The following is an 11,506-nucleotide window of genomic DNA, read 5'->3' on the forward strand; positions in this document are numbered from 1 at the left end:
ATTAATTATAAAAAAGAAACATAGAAGATTAGGTATGAACACAAATACATCAGCAGTGACATGGACTAAAAAGAAACTGAATGCTCCTGTAGAAAGGTGAGGATTGTTAGACTGAATTTTTAAAAATAATCTAATATATACTGTTAATTATTGTAATAATTCAGACAAGTTGAAAGTTAAAAGATGGAAAAAATACTCTGCAAACAGAAGCTGAAAGGACGCTAGTGTAGCTGTATTAATTATCATGCAAAACAAACTTTAAGGCTGAAAGAATTTCTTGGGAGAAAGAGGGTCATATTATAAGGACAAAAGTTACAACTTAAATATATACACATATATTTGCATATATAATTTTCCATCTGCTTAAATTATGACCTCAAAATACCTGACACAAAACTGAATTATAAGGAGAAATGAATAGCTCTGCAATCATAGTGAGAGATTCCAAGTTTTCCATAATTAATATTAAAAATCAGACAAAAATTTTACAGCATAATTAAACTTTGACACATAGAGAACATCATATCCATCAATTTCAAAATAATCATTTTCAAACACACAGGAAACATTTGCAAAATTGACTATATGATGGGCCATTAAAAAAGTTTAAACGAATTTCAAAGGCCTGAAATCATACATGGCATATCTTCTTGGCTCAGCATACTTAAGTCAGAAACTAGAAGCGACAATGAAGCAAGTAAGTTTACTAGATACAGAATGAAATATAAAACTCTATTAAATTTCTATACTGTGGCAACACACAGGAAAAAAATTAGAAAAAGATCCTATCTAAATAGCATCAAAAATATTAAGAACTACTTACAAATCTAACCAAAAATGCACAAAATTCTATAGAGAAATTAAACTATTTGTGAGACATGTCATAGTGCATATAAACAAACGGAGATATCTTTGTGATCATGATTTAGAAGACTCAATATTTGCAGATGTCAGTCTTCCAACAGATCTTCTATTGATCTATAGATTTAATGTAACCCTGTCCCAAATTTTAATGTAGTGCAGTGGACAGGTTTGGGGAGGGGGGATATTTTACAGCTATTTTAATTAAAATACTGTGCTATTGATCCTCAGACACAAAGACCAATGAAACTGAATATAGAGAGGTCATTCATAAAAGGACATGCATATATATGGAAACTTCATATATTTCAATATAAAAAAGTCCAGAAAACTTATATATATAGTATACTATATTATTATATAGTATATATGTATAGTATGTATTATAGTATTGTATATACTATAGTATAGTATAGTATAGTATGGTAAACNATACTATATATGTAACATAAACATGTATATATAAAAGCACCGACTGTAGAGGCGACAAAGGCAAGGCTTTTTCAAAGAGAACTCTAGAGGGTGAGGTACAGAAGGGTGTTCAGAAAGTGGAAAGTGACTCAGAGAAAGAGATGTTGATATGCTGGTGAGAAGAGGGAGATTATCAAACAGAGAGGAGAATGCAAATTGCATTCTCGATGTTTTTCTAGTCAAAATATTTATTTTTTTAAATTGGGTTAAATGGTAATACAAATATTATGAACCTGCTTTAAGTTTCTAATGTATTTTACTTCAAAGGTCCAAAATTTAAAAATATATAATTTTAATTTTAAGTTTTAAATTTATAAAGCCATACATGACCCACGTTCTTTCACAATGCATACTCTGGACCCTCAGATTTAATTGCATATGCTTTGAAATTCTCTCCATGACCATGACTATTATAGATTTGAAGAGAGAGAACTGTAGCAATAATATCAACTGGGTCCTCAGTTACAAACATAAAAACACAGGAAGAAGAGAAGAGAAAAAGGACTAGAGAGAGAGAAGAGCGGGTTTATTTCATTTAAATGGGAAATGAACTTTTCGATGAATGGTAAGGAGAAAATTGGATTTCCTATCTTTATGATATTTTCCTTTTTTTTTGCAATGTTGAATAATCATCACCTTTATTAAGTTCTAAAACATGTTCATCACCCCCAAAGAAAATCTAATAGTCAATAAGCAATCACCCTCTATTCCCACCCCCACCCCCATCCCCTCGAAACCACCTATCTGTATGGATTTACTTATTCTGCTTATTTCATATACATGGAAGTATGCGATATGTGATTTGTTGTGTCTGACTACTTTCACTTAGCATGTTTTCAAGGTCCCCATGTTGTAGCATGTCTCAGTACCACATTCCTCACTATGGCCGAACAATTCCTTTGTATGTACGTATCATATTTTGTCTATCTGTTCATCATCCCATTACAGACATTTAGCATGTTTCTTCCTTTTGGTCATTGGAAATTGTTCTACTATGAACATATGTGTGCAAGTACTTGTTGAGTACCTGTTTTCAGTTCTTTTGAATATACAGCTAAGAGTGGAACTGTTGGGTCATAAGGTAATTTTACGTTTGCCTTTCTGAGGAGCTGCCAAAGCATTTTCCCAACTGGCTGCACCATTGTCCATTTCTAATAGCATGTAGGAGGGTTCCAATTTTTCCACAACTTGTTACTATTATTGTTTTGATTATAGTCTTCTTGGTGGATGTGAAATGGTATCTCACTGTGGTTTTGATTTGCACTTCCCTAATAACTAATGTCGTTGAGTATCTTTTCATGTGCTTGGCCATTTTGTATGTATCTTTGAGGAAATGTCTATTTAGTTTCTTTGCCCATTTTTAAATTGGGTTATTTTTATGTTTTCTGGATACTAGACCCTTGTCAGTTATATAATTCACAAATATTCTCTCCTAATCTGTAGGTTGTCTTTTCACTTCATTAGTATTCTTTGATGCACAGTTCTTTTTAATCTTGATGAAGTTCAGTTTATCTATTTTTTCTTTTGTTGCTTGCACTTTTGGTGTCATACATAAGAATCTATTGCCAAAACCAAGGTCAAAAAGATTTACCCTATGTTTTCTCGTTTAGTTTTTTTTTTTTTAATTTTTTTTAATGTTTTTATTTATTTCTAGGAGAGAGAGAGAGAGAGACAGCGTGAGCAGGGGAGGGTCATAGAGAGAGGGAGTCACAGACTGAAACAGGCTCCAGGCTCTGAGCTGGCAGTCAGCACAGAGCCCGACGCGGGGCCCGAACCCACGAACCGCGAGATCATGACCTAAGCGAAAGTCGGACGCTCAACCGACTAAGCCACCCAGGCACCCCTCTCGTTTAGTTTTATAGTTTGGGTCTTACATGTAGCTCTTTTTTAGGTGCATATTTATTAAATTTATTCTACAGATAACTGTGTTTTTATCAAAATGATTCTCTTAAGTATTATCTTCTGCTTAATTACTGTTTAATATTTTTTAATTTTAATTCCAGTATAGTAAATATACAGTGTCATGTTAGTTTCAAGTGCAAATATAGTGACTCAACAAATCTATACATTACTCGGTGTTCATCATACATGTACTCTTAATCCCCTTCACCAGTTTCACCCATCCCTCTACCTACTTTCCCTGTGGTAATCGTCTGTTTTCTATTTAGTCAATTTTTTTGTCTCTTTTTCTTTTGTTTTGTTTCTTAAACTCCACATATGAGTGAAATCATAGGGTATTTGTCTTCCTCTGACTATTTCACTTAACATTTTACCCTCTAGATCCATCCATGTTGCTGTGAATGGCAAAATTTCATTTTTTTATGGTTGAGTACTAGTCTATTTAATATATATGTATATATGTAAAATCGCCTCTTCTTTATCCCTTCATCTATCGGTGGACACTTGGGCTACTTCCATAATTTGTCTATTGTAATAATGCTATTATAAATTTAGGGGTGAATGTATCCCTTTGAATTAGTTGCATTTTTGTATTTTGGGGTAAATACCCAGCAGCATGATTACTGGATAGTAAGGTTTTTTTTTTTTAACTTTTTGAGGAACCTCCATACTGTTTTCCACAATGGCTCCACAAGTTTGCATTCCCACTAACAGTGCATAAGGTTTCCCCCTTCTCCAAATTCCCACCAAAACTTGTTCCTTGTGTTTTCGATTTTAGCCATTCTGACAGATGTTAAATGTTATCTTCTTGTGGTTTTAATTTGCATTTTCCCGATGATGAGCAATGTTGAGCATTTGTTCATGTGTCTGTTGGCCATCTGGATGTCTTCTTTGGAGAAATGTCTGTTCATGTTTTCTGCCCATTTTTAATTGGGTTACTCATTTTTTGAGTGTTGAGTATTATAAGTTATATATAGAGAGATAGAGATAAAGATAGAGATAGTAATATAGATACTAACCTTTTATCAGGTAAGTCATTTGTAAATATCTTCTCCCATTCGGTAGGTTGTTTTTAATGTTGTTGGTTGTTTCCTTTGCTGTGCAGAACCTTTTTATTTTGATGTAGTCTCAGCAGGTTTTTTTGCTTTGTTTTGTTTTTGTTTTTGCTTTTGTTTCCTTTGCTTCAGGAGACATATCTAGAAAAAAATGTTGCTATGGTTGATGTCAGACAAATTATTACCTGTGCTCTCTTCTAGAATTTTTATGGCTTCAAGTCTCACATCTAGGTCTTGAATCCATTTTGAGTTTATTTTTGTGTATGGTGTAAGAAAGTGGTCTGGTTTCTTTTTTTTTTGCATGTAGCTGTCCATTCTCCCAACACCTCTTGCTGAAGAGACTGTCTTTTTCCCATTGCATATTCTTGCTTCTTTTATTGAAGGTTAATTGACTATTAATGATGGATTTAGTTCTGGACTCTCCATTCTGTTCCATTGATCTATGTGTCTATTTTTTGCCAATACCCTACTGTTTTGGTTATTATAGCTTTGTAGTGTTTCATGCTATCTGGGATTATGATACCTCCAGTTTGTTCTTTTTCAAGATGTCACTTCCCCCGTGAATTTTGGCCTATAAAAAGACAAAACCATAAATATTTTAGGAATACAGAGAAATGTTTTTATAAACTCGAGTATTGTCATTAGTTTTCGCCAGAAAGCACCAAAACTGAAAAAGATATTTAAATTCAATTGCACTAAAATCAAAAATTTGTGTTTATCAAAAGACACCTCAAAGAGAAGAAAAAGCTTTAATTGAGATTGTGAGAAAGCATTTGCTGTATATAAAATTGATATGGTGTAGTTTTCAGAAAATATAAAGACGCTCTATGAATCAATAAGGAAAAGAAGGATAAGTCAATAGAAAAAATGGTCAAAAGAGCTGAATAAGCACTTCAAAAAGACAAAACTCCGAGAGTCATAAAGTGTATGAAAAGTCGTTTGCCATGATAGACAAATAAGCAAACTAAAACCACAGAGAGACACCATTAACCATTCATAAATGTGAGAAATATGAAAAAGCCTGATGGTCCCAAGTGTGATAAAGATGTAGAGTAAGAAGAGGTCTTATATACTGTTGGTGGAAGTGTTTCATGAGGCATGACTTTGGAAAACAGTTTGTAATTACCATGTAAAATTGGAGATGTACATATTCTACAGCCCAATAATTTGTCTTCTAGGTATGTCCCCAAGAGAATATCTTATATGTTAGCATAGGGACATGTGTATCTGGATGTCCACAGCAAAAGTAAGGAAGCAACCTAACTTTATAGACTGGATAAATGTGGTCTATTAATCTAGTAGATTACCAAACAAAGCTGACAATAAAAGAACTATACCATTAGGTTGGATTGGGTTTGAGTTGAGTCTCAACTGATAACAATATCCTAGTGGCTTAAATGCATTACGAATGTGTAAGTGTAGCAGATATCTTGGGGCCACTGACCAAGGGAAGGTAAAACATGAGCATGTGGGTAATGGGAGTATAACAGGCTGAGGCCCCATTAGCTTAGTCTCTGAAATATCATCTCCAATCTTTCCTCAAACCATGTCTCTCAAATCCAGGTGGTTGCCAAAGGTTTACAAACTTTTTGATTACAAGCATCAACCCTGTTACCTGCTGTTCCTCCAGGCCTTGGGCTTGATGCAAGTATATTCCAGATCTGTTGGTTTTCACCTTTTACTGCTGTGGTAACATCTCAGAGTCACCGCTCTTGCGTGGACAGCCTCTCACTGCAGGCTTTTCTTGCCTTGATGGGAAGAGAAAGTAACTATTCCCCCTCCGTGCTGTTCTCCTATAGTTCACAGTTTGGGGCCTGAGGAAGGAAACCCCAAGACACTAGTGTTGACAGCACACATGACAGGGTTGGTTTTCCCACATTTCCGGGGACAAATTCTCCTGCTACTGTCTCTTCTCGCCAACTTACTGTGAAGCTAATGAACCTTAAGCATCAAGACCCCTTCATTTGCACAGGTTTCTTCAAAGGGTCTGGAAAGAGCCCTAGCAGTGTGTTCACATGGATATACGTCTTTATAAAATTTGCAAAACCCCAATGTATGTAAACAGGAGTCAGGACCACTGTCTATTTCCACCCTAACACACCCTTCAGTAAACTTCAGCTCATGCTGAGTGACATTACAACAGCTCAGAGCATTTTTAATACTTGGTTAAGGGAAAGTTGAACTGGGAATACACTAAAAAGATTTTACTTGGGGGGTTCCTGGGCGACCCAGTTGGTTAAACCGAAGTCCCACTCTGTTCAGGTCATGTTCTCATGGTTGGAGAGTTCAAGCCTCACATCGGGCTCTCTGTTGTCAGTGTGGAGCCCACTTCAGATCCTCTGTCTCCCTCTCTCTGCCCCTTCTCCATTTGGGCTTCCTCTCAAAACTAAATAAACATTAAAAAAAAAGATTTTAGTTGGACATGGATAAATATCAATTTCTATTTATCTATCTATGCACCCATTCATCCAACTAGATATAATTATATAGTAGATATAAATAATTATAGAATCGGTACAGCTAAATAAATATAGAGATAGAGATGGGGAGAGACAGATATTGTCGTAGTCATTTCTGAGCAAGGTTAAGTTATTGCTAAGCATCCAGTTGTAGTAATGGCTTGCAGGAAATTCATATTGGCCACTGTGCTAAGTCACTTGGGAAGAACACAAGGGAAGGGCAAGAGTTTATATTACGATTTGAACATATATTATGTGTTAACCACCCAGATTATATAAATGCAGGAAGAGAAACCAGACTGAAACTCAAGGAACCAGAGCCTGGTCTGTGGAAATCTTTCAAACAGTTCATCTATGAAGAAATTTGATGGAAATATTCCTAAATTTGTCAATACTCCCGAAAGTTTGCATATTACTGATAACATATTATAACACTAAAATTTCTCTCATAATATCAATACATGTTTAAAAGTTTTGATTCAACATGTGTAAGGGAGGAAAAAATGTTCCTCCACCTTCCTGGCTGCCCCGACGGTGTTTGAAAATTAAATTGACAATGACATATTAACAGCAGAAAAGCACACAAATGTATTTAATATGAGTTTTACCTGACACAGGGGTCTTTATTAGGAAATGGAAACCTCAAGGGATGGTTAGATCGGAATACTTTTATGGGAGCTTTGATGAGTGGGGTGGGCAGTTGTCTAGAAATATGATAGGTTGAGGAGTATGGGGTAAGTGCAGTGTACTGGCCAAACTTAGCAAAGTGGTTTGTGAGATTCTTCTTGGCCTCTTTTTGTCTTCAGAGATAAGGACACTTCTTTCCTCCAGGTGTTGGGAGGGCATCTCTTTCATGAAGGCTGTGTGACCTCTTTCAGGAGAGAAGGGCTGGGAAGGTCAGAGTGACATTCTTGCTTCTGCTGTTTTTTTTTTTTTTTTTTTTCAAACGTTTTCACCTTAAAATACACCATATGCTGGGGCGCCTGGGTGGCTCAGTCGGTGAAGCATCCAACTTCATCTCAGGTCTGGATCTCGCAGTTCATGAGTTCCAGCCCTGCATCAGACTCTGTGCTGACAGCTCACAGCTTGGAGTCTGCTTCGGATTCTGTGTCTCCGTCTCTCTCTGCCTGTCTCTGGCTTGCAAAACTAAATAGACATTAAAATTTTTTAAAAAATACTCCATATGCCAAGGTATCATATTTTGGGGTAATTGATCCTCAACTCAATCACATGCTGGAGGTGAAGGGAAGGAATTACCCTTCTATTATGGCTATAGAAAATTATATCACATGATCGCTGCCATTTGGAGAGGCACTCAAAGAAGATGCAATGAAAATATGTAGAAAGAATGACACAAAGATGGCTGGCAATTAAAAATGTTTTTTTTCCTGTATTTTGTGGTACTCGTTAGCTCTTTGAGATGGATATTTTGTCTTGTTTTTATTTTCTCATCTCAATAAAATTTACTAATTTTATGTATTTTTAAATTTGCTTTTTCTCTAAGGTACCCACAAAGTGCATACCCTTCAGGATCAATGAAACCTGGATCCATCCCTACCAGTGTTGTATTTTCCAGGGGAGATGCTGCAGAGGTTGGTCCTTGCTAGAGGCATCATTCTCGAAGGAAATATTTAGGGCTCCTACTTTGGAGCCCTTGCCACATAAAGGGAAACATGTAAAAGTGAGCCTTTTTTAAAAATATTTTTTAATGTTTTATTTATTTCTGAGAGAGAGAGAGACAGCATGAGCAGGGGAGGGTCAGAGAGAGAGGGAGATAAAGAATCTGAAACAGGCTCCAGGCTCTGAGCTGGCAGTCAGCACAGAGCCCGACGCGGAGCTCGAACCCACAAACCATGAGATCATGACCTGAACGGAAGTCGACGTTTAACCAACTGAGCCACCCAGGTGCCCCAAAAGTAATACTTAACCCATGGAATTTCAGTCCCCATCTAATGAATCTCTGTATATTGCCCTTCAATTTCTTTTCTCACGTGAGCATTTCTTTTCTCTTCTTTTTCCACTTGTGCAGCTTCCTCTCACTCTTCAACTGCACTTCACTTGGTAGCACCTTGTCCAGAGCTTCGGGTACTCACCACTCTACATGTTCTGTGAGACATCCCATGGCTAGCTCGAGGCCACCGCCAGAAGATTGTACCACACAAACCCCAGCGCTCATCGAACATGGCTTTATGCTTCAAACTTCAAAAACACAGCGTATAAAATCCTTCTTCCACATTTCCCTTTGTCCGGAATCTTGCCTCTTGGCTGGCCACTGCCATGAAGATCTCGTGTCACACTGCTGTCCTGACCAGAGCAAGGAAATTCAGAGAAACCCCGTTTCTCCAGTGGCTCTCCTGAGAAACAGAGAGGAAACCTTCAATCGAAATTTGGGAATTTGGGATTACAGAGAAATCAATGTTTTCTGCAGCTGGACGTAACCTATGGAATCATAAAAGAGAAAAAAGACATTGTTTTATTATTTTAATTCAATTACTGCCTGGTTTATATGATATTCTGTGAAGTAACCAGAAACTTAACCATCATCCTTGACTTTGTCTTTAAAAAGGCAAGCTGTGCTTTTGCATTACGCGAAACTGGCTTAATAAATGATTGTTGGGACACAAACTGTTGGTGCATTGAGTAAACAAACTGCTTTTTTCCAGTTTGTGAAGCTAAAACTCTCTTCCGCTATTTCTGTAATTGGAGTCGGTTGCTGGGTAAGCCATCACACTGTCACCTAGGTGTCACTGTGGCTAATTATTAAAATGAATCCAAGTACATGGTATTTACCATCCCTGCCTCACTTTTATTTCTTTTCTAAAGTGCACGCGAACCCTACAAGACTCACTTAATTTCTGCAAGAAGGTTCAGAACCTGTAAGAACTCCCATTCCCTCTCCATCGCTGCGGCTTCCAGGGGCCACCCTTTGACCCACTGTTTCTGTTTAAAGTAGCCATAATTTGATAGGCGCCTGTGTCTCAGTTGGCTCAGCACACAGCTCTTGACTGCAGCTCAGGTTATGGTCTCGCAGTTCGTGAGTCCAAGCTCTGCCAGCACAGAGCCTGCTTGGCACTTTCTCTCTCCCTCTCTCTCTCTGCCCCTCCCCTGACCTCTCTCTCTCTCTCTCTCTCATAATAAATAAAAAATAAACTTTAAAAAAAGTATCCATAATTTGAGGTGCAATCCAGGAGCTCAGTAGAAGGTCCACATCTGACCCAGAGTGGGAACCCTGAAAAGAGAGATCACAGCCTCCGCGCACTGCAGGAGTCTCCATTCAAGTTTTCCAAACTGCCTTGAGTGCCCCACTTCCTCATGGCTCCTTGGTATTAATTCAAGGATGTAGAACTAACTAAGCCTTATGGTAACACCTAGACCAGGGCCACTCAAAATGTGGTCCTCAGACCAATGCTGGTCTATAGAGTGTTGCCCATCGGAGACAACAGAAATACAGAAACCAAGATTTTGCGTGAGGAAACGTTTACAGTCAGCCCACGCTGCAGGACACTGGCAATCCACGCACATAATCAATGAACTCATTTTCTTAAACAGGGAATACCCAGTTCGGACTTTACCAGACTCGCCTGGTGAGTTACATGTGATGTGAGGGGCAAGCTGACCAGGCCCCGGTGAGACCATGTATTGATCCACGAGAGAGAGAGAGAGATCAGAAGTATAAAAACGTGTTTTTAAGAGCTAGTTCTTCATGATAGTTCGAAAAGCTTTGATCCAGGTACTGAGAGTGGGCAGAGAGACCCGGAAGTTTAATGAGTGCGAGTTGGAAAGAACCCAGGGACCTCCGTGGAGACAGTCCCGAGTTCTTCCCAGTCTCGGAGTAATGTTCCCCTTTGCCAGGCTCTTATATTTGAACCCGGGTATGAGAGTAAGGTGTGTTGGGTGCCAGCTTGGATAATACCCAACCGTAAACTGGCTCTTCGGAGACCGCAGAGCGCTCTCCTGCCAGGCAGCAGAGCAGAAATAACTTGCACGCACACCGCACCGAGGTCCAAAAGAAAAGCCACACAGGGACATCTAGTGGCAATGGGAGATCCCGGAAATGCTCCCGAGGAGTCCAGGAATTTCCAAACCACTAACTGCTTGGGGGCTTTACGTTCACTTACTGAACTTTACCTCCTACCCTAACAAATCAGTCGCTGCATTTGCAAGGAAGCAGAGGTCAGAAGGGTTTGCAGCCCCTGAAATGGAGCCCCTGAAACCTTCACCACTTGTTAGACCACCCCTCACGCGTCACTGGGTAGCCAAAGGAAGCAAAGGGTGAGGACAGATTCTTCAGGCCAGTGTGCTGAGGGGAGAATATGGATGGGAGTCCCTCATTTCACGGACGATTACTTCCATACTCTCTTTCCAGTTGTCTGCAAAACAGACCTGACCCTTGAGAGGTTGAAAAGATGCAAAACTTCAAAATAAAGTGAAGACATTAAAAACAGTCCTCCAAACTTGCTGATCTATAAATTAGCATCAGCAGAACACTTAATGAGACTCACTCGTGAGCTTCACGGCAAGATGACAAAGCCAAATCAAAGCCAGCCACCCAGATTGATAAAACAACGCCCTCAGAAGAGGCAGGCTTCTCCTGGCCTTTGATGGTAGGAGTGAAGCTGAAATAGATACGATTGCATCAGAAATTCATTGTCAAAAGCTGACTCTTTCACAGGCAGACAGATGTGCAAATAAATTAAATTAGATCTAAATTAGATGATAAAAATCACGGTGGAGTTTATTATGACAAAACTATTGAAAGTC

The sequence above is a fragment of the Crocuta crocuta genome, unplaced genomic scaffold (genome assembly GCF_008692635.1).
Source record: "Crocuta crocuta isolate KB4526 unplaced genomic scaffold, BGI_CrCroc_1.0 scaffold262, whole genome shotgun sequence".
In the NCBI taxonomy this organism is placed as follows: domain Eukaryota; kingdom Metazoa; phylum Chordata; class Mammalia; order Carnivora; family Hyaenidae; genus Crocuta; species Crocuta crocuta.